Source organism: Lichenostomus cassidix, chromosome 1, assembly GCF_008360975.1.
Source record: "Lichenostomus cassidix isolate B80296 chromosome 1, HeHo_3.0, whole genome shotgun sequence".
In the NCBI taxonomy this organism is placed as follows: domain Eukaryota; kingdom Metazoa; phylum Chordata; class Aves; order Passeriformes; family Meliphagidae; genus Lichenostomus; species Lichenostomus cassidix.
In genome coordinates, this window is record NC_139479.1 from 62,048,655 (window position 1) to 62,063,494 (window position 14,840).

Consider the following 14,840-nt stretch of genomic DNA (forward strand, 5'->3'; position numbering starts at 1 on the left):
TCAGTGGAATAAATTGAATATGCCCTCAATTGCAGTTCAGCTTTGTCCATCTTTACCCAAGGAAATATTAGGGCTTTAATAGGAGCCCTCTGCACACCAGGAGAGCAATAAACTCTCCTGCCTCCAACCCTGCATTGCAGCAGAAGAAGCAGTGCAAAACAGGGTAGCTAAAGGGGCAGGGGAAAAAAGATTCTCTGCTGTTCCAATACTCTGTTTCATCTTCAGTGGAGTTAATTCTCAGGTGACAGGAAAAGGCCCTGAACCATTCAACAAGAATTAAGCCATAATTACTTGGTGCTCTTATCCGTTTGTTGGGGGACTTTTGTTGCTGAGAGTTTATTAAATATTTCCCAAAAAAAAAGTTTTCTTCAATTCTTAATTTGTAGCCATCTCAAATCTAGAATGAAGTAATTATAAATAGACAAAAAGTCTTTATAGTCTCAAAGTACACTGAAAAAAAAAAAAGTCTGCACTGCTAAAGGACTCCAGCTTCCACATATTTAAATTTCATTATATTTGTTTCCTTTAAAGGGAGCAGAGTCCTCAGGCTAAGGCATGGTTAAAGTACTTTTGAGAAATGTTTGTCCTTGTTTTCGTAACTTAAAATCATTCCATCTAATAAAGACCACAGGAAGAAAACGCTGGTTGATTTTTCCTGCCTTTCCATTTATTTTCTAATGTGGAAAAGAGAAATTAGAAAACTTCAACAATGAGTGAAATTGCAACAAATTACAGCAGCAGATGACAAAACCAGCGTATATATATTAATTCTGCTTATTTAATCATCCACTTCCAGTCTGTCTACCTCCTCTGAGATTACTTCCAGCATTCCAAAGCCCTAAGCAGCCTCTAATAATAATAACAACAACAACATCCTTCCTTCCCCCCAAATTGCTCAATGCCCCAGGCCATCAAAATACAGTTCTCCACAGCAACAGGTTTGGTTGTGTAATGCTGAATATGAAGAGGAGAAGCTTTGGAATATTAAAAAGATTTCCCCACCCTCAAAGACCTGAAAACTAAAGAACCTCCCCCACCAAGATTTCATCCTATTCTTACAAATCCCGAGATACCAACATTTTGGCAATTTATTGGGGTGGAGGGGAATTGAAAACAAGTAATTTATATAATCTACATCATAAAACTGTTACACTTTAACTCAAAGCATTTAGCTTTACGACAAAGCAATATAAAAAGTGCCCAACAACACTTCTAAAACCTCATAAAATGAGATGCTTTACAGTGACTTCATACTTATGTGTTATTGTGCAAGTTCACAGATACTCCTTTTCTTCAGATCCCTGCAAGAGCAATGTGGCCACTTCAGATTAATGCAAATAAATTCTTCTTCATCAAGTAGATCCCCAATACAAACATACACTAACACTCACACTTTCTCTCACTCTCCTCCAAATAATCTCAGAGGGAGACAAGCTTGGAAATGAGCCTGTATACCAGTCCCCCCAAAACAGCCACCAGTACCAAAAGGCAAATTAACATTTGGCTGTTCATCTAAACATAAAATTAGGATAAAAAAGGGGTACAGTCTACAGAGTGGCAGGTGGTTTTCCCTACAGCAATTTAAACAGCAGCAAAGCTTCTAGCCTCTCTAGGGACTAGAAAATTGAAATTTCTTCAGTGAAGTGTGGAAAATAGAGAGCAGAAAGATGCAGTGGCTGACCAGTAGTTGCATTTTAGCTGAAGTGAGTGGAAGGATTTAAATGGATGCTTTATATAAGCTATGCCTAAAAATGCAAACGTCTTCAACGATTATTTTCCCCTTTTCTTCCCCCTAGCTCCCCCTAGCGCTTTTAAGTACATACAGGCTTTTCCTTCCTGATTTATTTAATGCAAATACAGTTGCTGAGATGTTTGTTTTAGTCGGGGTTTGGGGGGGTTTTAAGACCTGCAATAACTCCTATAAACTCATGAGTTTTTACTAGATGTGTTATTCATGTGTACATCACTCCAAAAATCAAGCACTGATATTGGCCTTTCTACCAGAAACCTTTATGTATTAATACTTTATGTACAGGCTACTGTATTTAAAAGTTTACTCATTTTAAAGGCATCCATCAGCTCCATCATTAGAGAATATCAACTAAAAGAAATCCCTTTCCTTCTGCATTCTCACTCCCAAATGAATTGTGTCTAAACAGAAGGTTACTACAGCCCAACAGCTGAAAAATATAACATATTAAAATTTTATGTCTGCTCTAAAGTCACTTATAAAATGTTAATTGTGTCCCTTATCCTTATCTACTCTCTCTGAACACAAAACACAAATAAGAACCATACCTACTCTCCCACTTTTATAAGCAGAGGAACAGTGAACTCATGACAATATCATGTTTTTACCTGCAGACTCATGCAAACAGAAACTAGCCCCCCAAAATCAGTGCCTGTCTGAAGAGCCAAGCAGGCATTTTTAAGATAATTAAAGCTTTCACATCTCCAAACTGCTTCTATTCCAGTTCTGTACAGTCAGTCGCTTTAGTGGCCATGTTTGTTTGTTTTTTTCTTTAAGGTCCATTCACAGAATTCCAATTGGGAAAGGAAAGATCATTTTAAGCAGTGCAACAAAAAGACCTAAAACCGCTCATCATGTGTGTGCCAATCTTGCAGTTTGAATTGCAGCACACTAAAAAATCACTTTTCTTCATTAGATTGAAAAATTCTTTTATGTGCGTAAGAGCATCTACCTGTCATCTCCTATTTCAAAAATAGTCAAACAACATTAATACTGTTTAGTCTTCTTGAAAGTACTGAATTTAGTTGCTCCAGCAAGCACTTTCCTTTATGTTAGGCAGCACAGAGCACTGCAGGTTAAGACATCCCCTCCAAACATGCTCACTCATGCAGAAAATCCTACAGATGTTCCCTACAACTTCCTTGCTGGTCAAAGACAACAGAACACCCCTAACAAGAACTATAACCTTCATAACTGTGCTTGAAGCTGAAAGCTGTATTAGTGCATATTCACCTCACCAACAGTGACATGCAATGAAAACACTAGGCAGGGAAACTGGCCTTTGATGGCAGTAATTTCTTTATACACAATGTGCAGGTGTTTCTGACAAGCTGGAAGGCAGTCTGGGATTTAAGCCTTTTCCTCTAGTGACCACTACTATAGAAGGCTAAAGCATTTTTCATCAGATGCTTTCAAGATGACTTGTAGACAAGGAAAATTAAGTTTAATTTAAAAGACAAGTTAAACGCTCCTATGAGGCACTCACTGTAACACCCAATTTAGTATGAGGAAACTGAGGTGGCACCAAGAAAACACCCATAGGATGTGCACTCTAAAATGTACTGTTAAAGAGTATCAGGAGATAGGAACCATCATTCTGGATCAGACAAGCTCCATTAAATCCCATCTCTAAGAGCAGCTGACACCAAGAGCAAAGTAGAAAAAAAAACATATATGAGAGGAAGGATCACTCTACTCTTCTTCTGCTTCTGGCAATTAGCATCTTTGAGGTTTCCTGAAGCGTCATCCAAAATCACCACACTGAACACCCACAAATGGCTCCAAACCTTTTGCTTTAAAGATCCCAAAAGAGCACTATTCCCCTTCTAGAGGAATTCTGAAATCACTTCTGCAATACTTGGATACAACAGATTGCTCAAGATTGCTTCTGACTGTCAAGACTGAGCAGCCAAGACAGCTCAGAGACTGCTATTTCCTGTAGATGAGGGATCAAACAAGACATCATCTCCAGCAGTGATTTATTGAATTCCAGTTATTTCCTTCTTCAGGGCAGCAAAGCCAGGATTTACTTTCGGAACCACTGTATTTTTCAAGCAGTCACCTCCAGGAAAGAGAACAAGTGCTACCAGAAAGTCCCATGCAGAGGTGAGATGTTATACCCATGAAGAAGATGAGTTCAGACCTAGGAAGAGTCAGTTCCTATTCATATCACACTATGTGATCTTGGAAAAGCCACTTAGGCTCCCCATGGGAAAATTAATGCATTCAAGACCAAAAGGTGCTTTGACACTACAGTGATGGAACCCAACCCAAACACACCAGGCAGTATCCAGCTTGCTGTGTCCTTTTCCTGCAGACTGGGATAACAGTCTCGCTGTTTGTGTGATGCAAGTCTCCAGAAACCATGTCCACAGACACAATAAACTTCTGAGTCGCTTCTTATGCAGGTTAAGAATCCTCATAAAAAAGAAAGTCAAACCAAAACCAGAATAATATTAGGCTAAAAGTCTAAACTGCTGCTTTCAGATAAGAATTACAGTTTTCTCCCAGTGTCAAATAATGAAACCTAAGCATTACTATAATTCTTGGAAAATGGCTGCTGTATTTAAGCAAGTGTTGACCTAAACTGACTTGCCTAAAGTCAAACAAGAAAATCTCTGGCAGTCAACACTGCTTCCCTGGAAAAAGAGAACCCAAATCTTCTCACATTTTGCTCTTTGCCAGTTTTGTCCTGCAACATTAGTTCAACACATTGGAATAGGATAGGGAACCTTGAGAATTCATCAAGCTCAAGTTGCACAAGGAGACATTGTCTTCACAAGTACCCCAAAGACATTCCTCCTGACAGACAATTAATTATATCATCTCTCATCAGAATGCAAACATATTTGCCTTCATGTGACAGATCCATGGCCAGTCAATACAACGCCAGGTGCTTGCACTTTTCTGTCCCACAATGAGTTTCTTAACATGACTTTAATGTTATCTTCCTGATAGGTGGTGAACAGTCCCTGGTGACACAAAGCCCCTATCACAGATTTTAGTTATGTATTTTCCTGGTCCCAGGAAGGAGACTCCAGTGTTTTCCTAAAGAGCTCTGTAGCCCATTCTGTCCAAAAGTTGACTATATTGAGTAAATTAACCTGTAGGATAGTCCTTGAAGTCCAGTACTGTTGGACTTTCCCTCACTTTCCCAGTGGGGAAAACCTATCTATGCACATTCTCACACTACTAAAATAGCCATGCGCTGTTCTCCCATCTTGCCCAACAACTGACATTACAAATTAATTATTATGCCAGACACATACAACTACAAAGTATCCAATTAAGGGCTGAGTTTCTTTTGTTTTAATTAATAAACCAAGGTCATGCCTTGAAGTCCTTAAATGGCAGCAGGCATGCTGCAGGCTGGCATTTTTTAGCCAAGTCTGTCCTAAACAAGGACCAACATGCAGCAGTGTGCTCATCTTCAGGACAATCTCTGTTTTGGAGGGAGAGCAGCTCTGGACACCTGGATGTGCTTTAATTCAACTCCATTTCTGGGTAGCCTCAACAATGCAGATCCCTGATAGGCTCTGGATACCTGGAAGAAAACCACTCACCCCATGACATAAATGGCAAGCTCTGGACATATAGGTTGTAACAGGTCAAATATAGTCACAGAAATCTTCTTGGCAAACATCATCCCTTGAGACATCTCCCAATGAAATCTGACTGCTTCAATATCACACAGTACACAGATCTATCCTCACTAACTTTGTTACACCCTCTGGAAATAGCTCAAGAAATCAGTTTTCTCATGCTAATGGTCGCTCTCCTTATCTTCTTCCGTCCCACAGAAGCAAATGATAATTTTCTTCTTTGTGTGTGTTTTTGCATTGTGCATTCACAGAACAGCTTTATCTGCCATCAAAATCTAGACTTCTGAAAGGCAAAAGACTGCTACTATCAGGTTTAAAAAGGTCATGTTTAGCACTGAAAATAAGTAAGGTATATGTCTCCCAAATGATAAAAGAGTCTCAAGCTGTATCACCCCAGACACAATAAGTTATCAACTATCTTAGCCAAAAAGCAGTATTTATAGCTAGATGCTATAGCTAATTTATAACTCGATCTGAGCCTGATCACTGCAGAACATATTTTCTAATAAATATGCATCCAGGACCTTGAATTTATGAGAGCTGTAGGCCCAATAGCAGAATTCAGAGAGGAAGGTCCCAAAACTGTTTCCTTCAGAACTGCAGTGCTCATAAGGACACAAAATTATGTCTGGCATTGTTGCCAATTTTGGAGTTTCCACCCAAGTACCAGTGAAAAGAAACTGTTTGTCTCTTGTTTTCTGAGAGCAGGCAGAATCCCGTGAGAAGGTCACCCAGCAAGAGTCGTATCAGTTCAACTTTCCATGACCACAGCAAGGCAGTCTCTCCTAACTGTCATCATGGGATGAAATTACTTTCACAAGCATAAGAACTTCCATTGAAACATTTCAGCACACAAAGGCCTGTATCCAGAGAGCTGCAGAGCAGCCAGGTAACCAAAGACATGAACTTAATTTAATACCTTGTCATTTAACCCAGCAACCACATTACCTATTTTTACGTTTTTCCATTAAAAATCCCATAGAAACAGATGACATGGAAGTTCAAAAGTGACAAGTAGTAAGAATCTTTAGACTGGCTTTTCTTTCAAAACTAAAGACAGGTTCTACATGCTTCCTACACTTATGAAATAAGATCTTATTTGGATTTAAAAGAATCCAAATAAGAAATAGAAAAAAATCTATTGAAGTAGACTTTTTCATTCTTCCCAAAACAATAAACAAATGCTTTTACTACTAGCAAAGGAAGTCTTTAAAATTCAAAGATTTATTCTGGTCCTCACGTGCTTAACAGCTTCTTGAAAAAGAGCAGCTTTTCAAAAGATTTTGTATCTTGACGTTAATTTCAAGTGCTAGAGAATCTGTGAAGTCCATTAATAACATAGTGCAACAGTTAATTAGTTACCACTTTCAATGTTTTGGGTTTTTTTTTCCTTTTCTTCAAATTCATATTGTTTTACTTTCTGCTTCCTGGTGCTGTGATTCCTGTGTTTGCAAACATGTGCTCTTTGAAGGCTCTCCATTTTGTTCATGCATTGGTACATGATAAAGTAATCTCAACAAACTCAGAATTTACTTCTTCACCACTATCTACACTAAGTGTATAGATACAGTTTTCCAACACCTACAACCAGCACTGACTTCATCTTGAAGTCAACCTATCAAATCTGATTATATTACAAAGTGAAATCATTAATATTGCAAAAGAAATGTCCCACTTTACATTCAGTGTGTTCAACTCCTATCACCTCTTGGCTGCCACTTATCTACAGGGAGTGTCTTGTCCACTTCCTGTTGCCCAAGTCTTGACACCTTGATGTATTGTTTTTTCAGATACTGTTCCTCATCTTTTAAGACATATCCAGACTCTTCCCACGGTTATTAACTTCACAAAGCTTTGAGTCCATCTTTCAAAAGAGTTGGCCAGCATGCTCTTTAATTCAATCAAATACACAAGGCTATGCCATCATTTGTCATCTTTCTACCCTACATGGCCTAGATAAAACTGTCAGAAAGGATTGTGCATTTTCTTTCAACTGTGTGTTCATTTGGGGGATTTTTTTTTTTTGGCAAACAAACATCCAATGGCTGAACATCAAATAATTATATATTAATTAAAAGATTCTTATTGACTGTAATATTTTCAAGAGTGAGTTTCTTAGCCAGAATACATCAAACCCCTAATCGAAGTGACATACTAGACTTTTTATAATAGTTTTTCATTAATCATTTGAACAGCTATGCTTCATGACAATCCTTAAAATTCTGGAGTTTTACATATAGACATTAAAAAAAATTTCTCAGTCTCCATACATTTTCAAAAGTGTTCTTTAAGTCTTTATTTACTGCTGGAATATGATGGATTTGTTCATAGTTATATGATTATTTGTAATATTCAGCTTCATTCTCACTACAGAAATACATAACAGTTCTGTATTTTCAGCATCACTGTTGACAACTTTAGCACAGCCATCAGACAAATGTCACTGATCTCTTTGGTCCTGGTATGTTTAAACTTCTCCTTATTAGCCTTAAATCATAAAGAAAATCCAGTGAGCTTTCTGTAACCATCTTTATAAAACTTACTTGTACTTATTCCTATATATTGGCTGCTGCCCTGGAACTGTTTCTAAAGAAGGGACTCTCCCTTTGCTGAAACCCTCTTTCTGTATTTGTATCTGTTCTAGATAGCAGTGTGTGCTCACATCCCCAGCTGCTCCACAGCTTTGGGGGACACTCTTGTAGGCAGGGCTAGAAGTGTACCAGTGATGTAACAGCACATCATCACATCACATCACATCACATCACATCACATCACATCACATCACATCAATCACATCAATCATATCACACAGAGATTTGCTGAGTCCCTCAGGTTTTTGCAGCACTCTTCTCCCATGGCCTTTTGACCTGTGCTGAGACCTTTCGAACCCTGGTGAGGAGACACTCAGTTTTCAGGGTGGAGAGAGTTCAGGGAGAGAGGAAACACAATGGGTAACATTTCTGTGCATTTTTAACTAGCACTTAACTGCTGCTCAAGAAACCAGAACAGCATAAGGTTCAAACCTGTCCTCACTGAAATTGCTTTCAACCTAAAGCACTTTATCTTGCACTTCCCTATTTTGCCCAAGGCTGTGTGTGATGCTTGCAAACAGAGCAGTACAGATGTTGCAAGCAGCTACAGACCTAAACATGGATTGTAATGTAAAAGACGACCTATTAATGGCCTGAAGGTAAGGAGAAGTAGGACCAAAGGTCAACACAATTTCTAAGTCAGTCTTATTTGGCTCACTTACTTAAACTAATGTGTAAAAAAAAAAAAAAAAGAAGAAAGTTACCTCTCCCTCCAACCCCCCATAGATTTTCCCCAGGGATTATATAATTTACACAATATTTGCCCTAACAGAGGACTACAACCAGCATGCAGTCCTGCACCCACCCTATAAGGTTTAATTTGGTGCTCACTTCTAACAACAAATAAATCACATATTGCAGGCAGCGTCTCTTGTAGCCAAAAGCAACAGGTAGTGAATGACCACCATAAACTGGTAGTCCAAAATAAGTTTTGCTTATTTGAAGATGTGAAAGAGAGCTGTCTGACTGCCAGTGAACTACAGAAAGTGAGAATACACAATTAAAAGGTACACTTGAAGAGGGAAAGCTGATACAGCCATGCCTTCCAGCTGACATAAGAAAACAGGCAAAACAAAGAGCTGAATGCTCATGACACTACAGCTGCTGGAAGTGAACTCTTCCCACACAATTTTAATCTCTTTGTATTCAACAGTCTCCAGTGCCTTGACTTAAAAAGTCTCACACAACTTCCTTCCCAAACTTAAGAGCAAACAGACTGTGTTTTTGCTGCAATAAATTTGTATATATAAATTTGTACAAGTGACTTTAAGCTAGACTGACATAGGGTCTTTAACAAAGATCACCCAAAGACCCATGGCTATCATACAACTGTTCCTACATTTCAAAATCCAGTTATGCAGCAGTACTTTCTTCCATCTTAACTATTGTCTCTAGCAGCAGCAAAAACAAGGTACAAACATTACTGTGATATCAGAAGGGGCCTTTTCAACTCACGCTGTAAAATAATTTTAAAATGTTGTTTCACAATTTATGAAGTTGCTCTAAGGACACATTGCTGTCAAAATGAGAATTTCAGTCCTTACTGCCATCACCTCCCTTGCATCAGTTCTAGGAATGACATGACTGCAGAGGGAGGTGGATCAGCCTGCTGGGCAATGTGAAAATTTAACAGCCAGAAAAAACCAAACCCTTCTTACCTCCCCTAAAAATGCAGCCTTTGGAGAAGAGAGAGGAAGTGTGAAGGACTTACTGAATGTAAATAGTGTGAAATTTTTGGAACTACCTCTAGCAATACAGATAATATTAAGAGAACAAAAGGGAAAAAAACATACATCCATTCATTAACATTCTCTTGGAGGAGGGGGGATGCAGTTTTAAAATATTTCAACATGTGACAGCAAAAGCAGTTAACAAAAAAGAAGTCCTGCCCCTTTGTGCTGATTCCTACATCCAGGTTGCAACCACCCATCCTGGGGGTTGTAACACCTTGCTATGAATTTGTTAACAAAATAATTTCATTCTTTTTACATTTTAAGTGAAGGAAAATTATGCTACCAAACAACATCTCAGGTAACTGGTTCATCATAAACTTGACAGAAACCAATTCTGCACACTTTGCTAAGATAAGCAGCAGTGTTTGGTGGACTTTTTTTTAAAACGCACATTAAATGTATGTCTAGCAGCATTTAATTTTGCTAAAGCTTTTTTTACACCAGCCTGCATGTAATTTAAAGTGGTTTGATATTACTTTGTAACAAATAACATATGTATCCACTTCTGAGAGAGGAATGCCAAATTCATACACTGGAGTCACTTGAGTAACATTTTTTAAGAAAAAGGTTGGTTTCTTTTCTTAAGAAAAAAGGGTTGCAAAGATTTGTGCCCACAGTTCACTTAGTGAAAGAATGTCACACATATTTTTAACACAGCTTCTTTGGTTCCAATCATTCAAGAATTTTACAGGGAAAAAAGGTAATAAAGGCAAGCACTCACAAAAGAAACCCATTCATCTCCACTGTCTGTAAAAAGGCAGGAGGGGATTTCAATCCAGCACAACAGAGAACACAGAGAGGCCCAGGCTCTGCTGTGTGGTAAGACCATCCATAACAACCCAGATACAGTAAGTATTCTGCCCATAGCACCACTTTGCTCATACTATAGAAGTAGTTGCTAAAACACTTTAAACTGGGATAAATTACACCAAAAATAAGATTAGAAAGCAATCCATTGATTTCCAGATGCTCATTTTGTACTTAGGCCACCTCCAATTCCCCGAGAAAAGCAGAAATACCACATGGCTGCACAGCAAATTAGATGGGAAAAGTTACTGAAATAAAATTAGCTGAGCCAAGTAAGTTGTTGGTTTTGGGTTTTTTTTTTACCCCAACCAGTCCCCTGAGTAATGATACAAAGGAACAGGACAGTCTGAGAAGCACAGGGACATCTGGACTGTTTCTTCCTTGACAGTGTCAATTTTAAATGTTCAGGGGACTGTGGCTTCCCTGACCCTTCAAAATGCTTATAAACAAAACCAAATGAAATAAATATAATTAGAACAATACTTCCTCCCATTCTTGCTCCTCCTGTTCTTCACACCTTCCTGCCAGTTCCACACCTCTACAAAGTTAAGCCAAACCAAGTGCTGATGCATCACATTGTACTGGGTCAAGAAAAAAAATCAACTAAAAAATTGGAGCTTTCTCCAACTAAATCAATTTTCCCACTGGAAGCTGTGACTAGGGACTATTTAGTCCAGAATATTCTTATGAAGAGATCTATTCTTGAGCTGCCACACCACAACATGTATTTACCCTGTTTTCTAAGGTTTCAGTCAAATTCCTTTTAGTGTATTTGAAACCTGACAGGTTTCAGTTTTATTTGAAGGTGGTTATTTCACCTACACACAGTAATGATTTCAGGTTGTTGCCCTATGCCTCCTTTTGATGGCTTTTATTAGTTCAAGTCTAATTCTATGCCAGGCACTGCCTCTCTGGCCTTTGCACAGCTGCTAGCAAGACCAGCACCAGCCCATCAGCCTTCTGTCTGCTGGCACCATCAGGGCAGCTGCCTCTACACTTGGATTTAAAAATTAAAAGGTAAATCAGAATGAAGTTGTGGGGCTCTCCACAGAACATCTCTAAACAGTGGAAATGCCACAAATTAATTCATTCTTGCAGATTGTTTAATGTCTGCTACGTCTTGATTAAATGAAAATACTTTGTGCACACACTTTACTCTGCAGGCAAACCCACAAAGAGCCTTCAAAAGGGTCAGAATACTTTACAACCACAAGCCTGACTTCAGAAAGTACCAGCAAAAATTTATTTCTGATAAATATATTGCTATGTTCACATGAAAAAATGAAGATAAAAGGGTTTTAGGTATCCATTTACTTTGGATTACTTTCATCATATACATCTACAGCCTGCTTTCCAAAGATCTCAGGCCCTTTCAAGTGCACTTGTAATCACAGGCTTTAAGATCTTGTTAATTCATTCAAGTCAGCCAAAATTAGAGGGCAGAGTTCTAGGTCTTGATCAGTGTGGTGGGGCTGTGGCACAGCAAAGATTACACATGCTGCTCAGCTTGGTCCAACATTATCTAACATCCAAACCAGTCCTTGCTTTCTGTGCTCACGCAGTTGTCTGGAATCTCCGCTGGCAGCGAACACCGAGACTGCAAGGCAGAAATATGGCTGAAACTGAATATGCCTCTACTACATAAATAGTCTGTAAAGAAGAAATCCATTACATTACCAGTTTCCAAATGCAGACCTTGAAGAAAATGCCAGCCAGTGGATGGTTAAGAGTTTCAGCATATTGGGCCAGGTTCAAAAACCCTCAAGCCAGTTAGTAATTAACAGACATCTAGGTCCTCCACATGAAAGAAGTCTATTGTTAAAACAGTGACACAAATTTTTCCTTTCCTTTTCCTAGCCAGTCTCTGCCTGTGTTTTAAGATTCCCTTAGGACTATAACTGCCTATGATTTTAGAAGCTCCACTTCTCAAACAGACAATTTGTTAGACTTTTAGCTGCCAAGAACGCAAACATGCTTATACCAGAGGTAGGACAAAATTAATTTACAGGCTTTTCAGAGACCCATAATTTCCCCTTTCTTCCATTTAATACCTGCAGGAAAAAATATCCAAATAACCTTGTACCACATCTGCAATAGGAAAACAATTAAAAAACATAGTAACAAAACATACTGAGGGCCTGTAAATAGTCTGCAATGAGTCCAATTAGTGAGCAACATACCTATGGGGAATAATAGCCCGTGTCTTCACAAATAATGATCTGTTACAGCAAAATTTCTAAGATAAACCAAAGGCTGCCTCACTAAAAACAGTTTGTTGGCAATGAATTTGTAAAGTAGGAATGATCTATGATCTGCATAGAATTGTCTGTTCTCTGTTTTGTTATCTTACTCAAGATAGATGTGTGAATGACAAGACTACATATAAAACGCACAGACTTATCAATGTAATAAGAAAGAAGATTATGTTGAAGTTGCATTTTGAAAGAATGAAGTGCAGACACTCATCTGTAAGGGAGCAAGTTAAATCACCAAGGATAACAGGGAGGGTGTGACAGAGCAGGAGCTGGTAGAAGTATTCAATGGACACGAAGACACTTTAAAAAAAAAAGAGTCAATAAAACAAAGAGCCAAGCCCATCAGTAATTAAGGAAAAGCTGTATCAGAATTTAAAAACATTTTTCTGAATGCCCATGGCTTTCCAGTCTATTGCTTTGACTGCTTTGCTGTTTTCTGAAGTTTGACTGGTGTCCCTACCTCATCCAAGCCTATCTGGTTATATGAGGAAAAACACAAATCCCCCCTGTATTCAGGATGAAAAAGCCATCCCTGGAGAAGAGAACGAGATGAGTTCCTTTTGGACCAGCTTCACCTCCTCCCACTCCAAGGAGCTACTTGCAATCTGCCTGTCTATGCAACTGCTCATCTTAACTCTCTATATATGACCAGAACCATGCAATGAAAGCTTAATTCAGCAACTCAGCAGCACCGTTCACCAGGATAGTGAGTCCTTTTGCTGTCACCCCAACAAAGGTGCCAGCAAACGTGTAGACACACGGGAGTACTGCTCTCACCTCTGGGTGCAGGTAGTCCGTCAGGTCCAGACTGCAGAACCCCAGGAAGCTCACGCTGCTGCTGGAGGAGAGCTGCAGACAGGTTGCTGGGATGTCAGATCAGCATCACTTGTGAGCTTCTGCCACCTAACAAGTTTGGGAAGAACTGAGCTTACTGGTTCACTGGCAGAATTTGCTGCTGCGCTGCAGAAAGCCTATCTTACAGTTCCAGGCTAAAAGCAAAATGAAGGAAACTCTGGCATGTTTCAAAAGTGCCCCATTGATTTTGTCTTCAGTCATTAATTTTAAGAAAAACATATTTCCCATTCTTTCTTCTTCAAATAGCAAGCAAAATCTATTCATACTTGCTAATATACTCATAAATTCTCTTTTGTCAGAGGCAGGCAGTCACGTTTTTTTCAGAATCTTCCAGCACTGGGCTCCATCTTCTCTGTATTTGGTTTATTCCTCATATACAATTGTAAAGCCACAAGTGTTTCCTAACATTCAGTATTCACAAGTACATATATTAATAATTCAGGAAAGAGAAATTAATCTGCAAGCATCATCTCATAATGCAGAATACTCCATGAGCAAGAAAAGCATCTGCTTAATTTTAAGACGAACGGTTAAAAGGCAGAAATCTCTTTTTTAAAACACAAACTACTTATTTTTATGGAGAGATTTGCCAGCACATCAGGACTGCTGAGCCACCCTGTTCCCAGCAATGTTCCTGTGAGCTGTCTCATTCCTGTCTGGGGAGCTGGGCAGTTCTCATGGGCTGAACTTCAGCCACAGCCACAGATGTAGGCACGTCTGTGTAAACATTTAAAAGGTTTTACAGAAGTACAGAGCAGATGCTGGACATCAAAATCTTCTGGAGGATCTTGGGTCAGATGAGAGCTCCAAGTCATGTAAACACAGCATTCCCTCCCCCCCGGAATAGTCACATTTCTACCCCCCGCCGCAGTATCTACAAGATTGGGAAGCCTTTCGCAATTATTTAAGCGTATTATGTTCATCTGTACCGTTTTAAAGTGGTGGCAAAAAAGAAGCGAGAAAAAAGCAATGAAAAATCCCCCTCCCTGCTTTTTAAGAGCGGGGTTACTTTTTTGCCCCTCTGCAAAACATCTTTGCATAGCCACAACCCCAACACTCGCAAAGGCAACGCAGGCGCAAATTTTAAAGGGAGATATAAACCTTTATTTTCACACTTCGAACCGAAAAGCGCAGCGATAATTTAGCGCTTCATAAGGCAGCGGTGCAGCCAGCAAGGGCGAAGAGCAGAGGCCAGCAGCGAAGTTACGCAACTCGTTCACGTCCTAAGCGTTTTAATTTACGCCACA

General features: G+C 39.2%; 1 protein-coding gene across 1 annotated transcript in view; it reads right to left on the reverse strand.

The window, feature by feature from the left end:
* Positions 1 to 13,641, reverse strand: part of CAB39L (calcium binding protein 39 like) — a 60,117-nt gene extending 46,476 nt beyond the window's left edge. Inside the window, exon 1 of the mRNA XM_085060047.1 lies at positions 13,516 to 13,641. The gene's annotated coding sequence lies outside the window, so the exon portion shown is untranslated. The remainder of the gene's footprint in view (positions 1 to 13,515) is intronic.
* Positions 13,642 to 14,840: the final 1,199 nt, after the last annotated feature.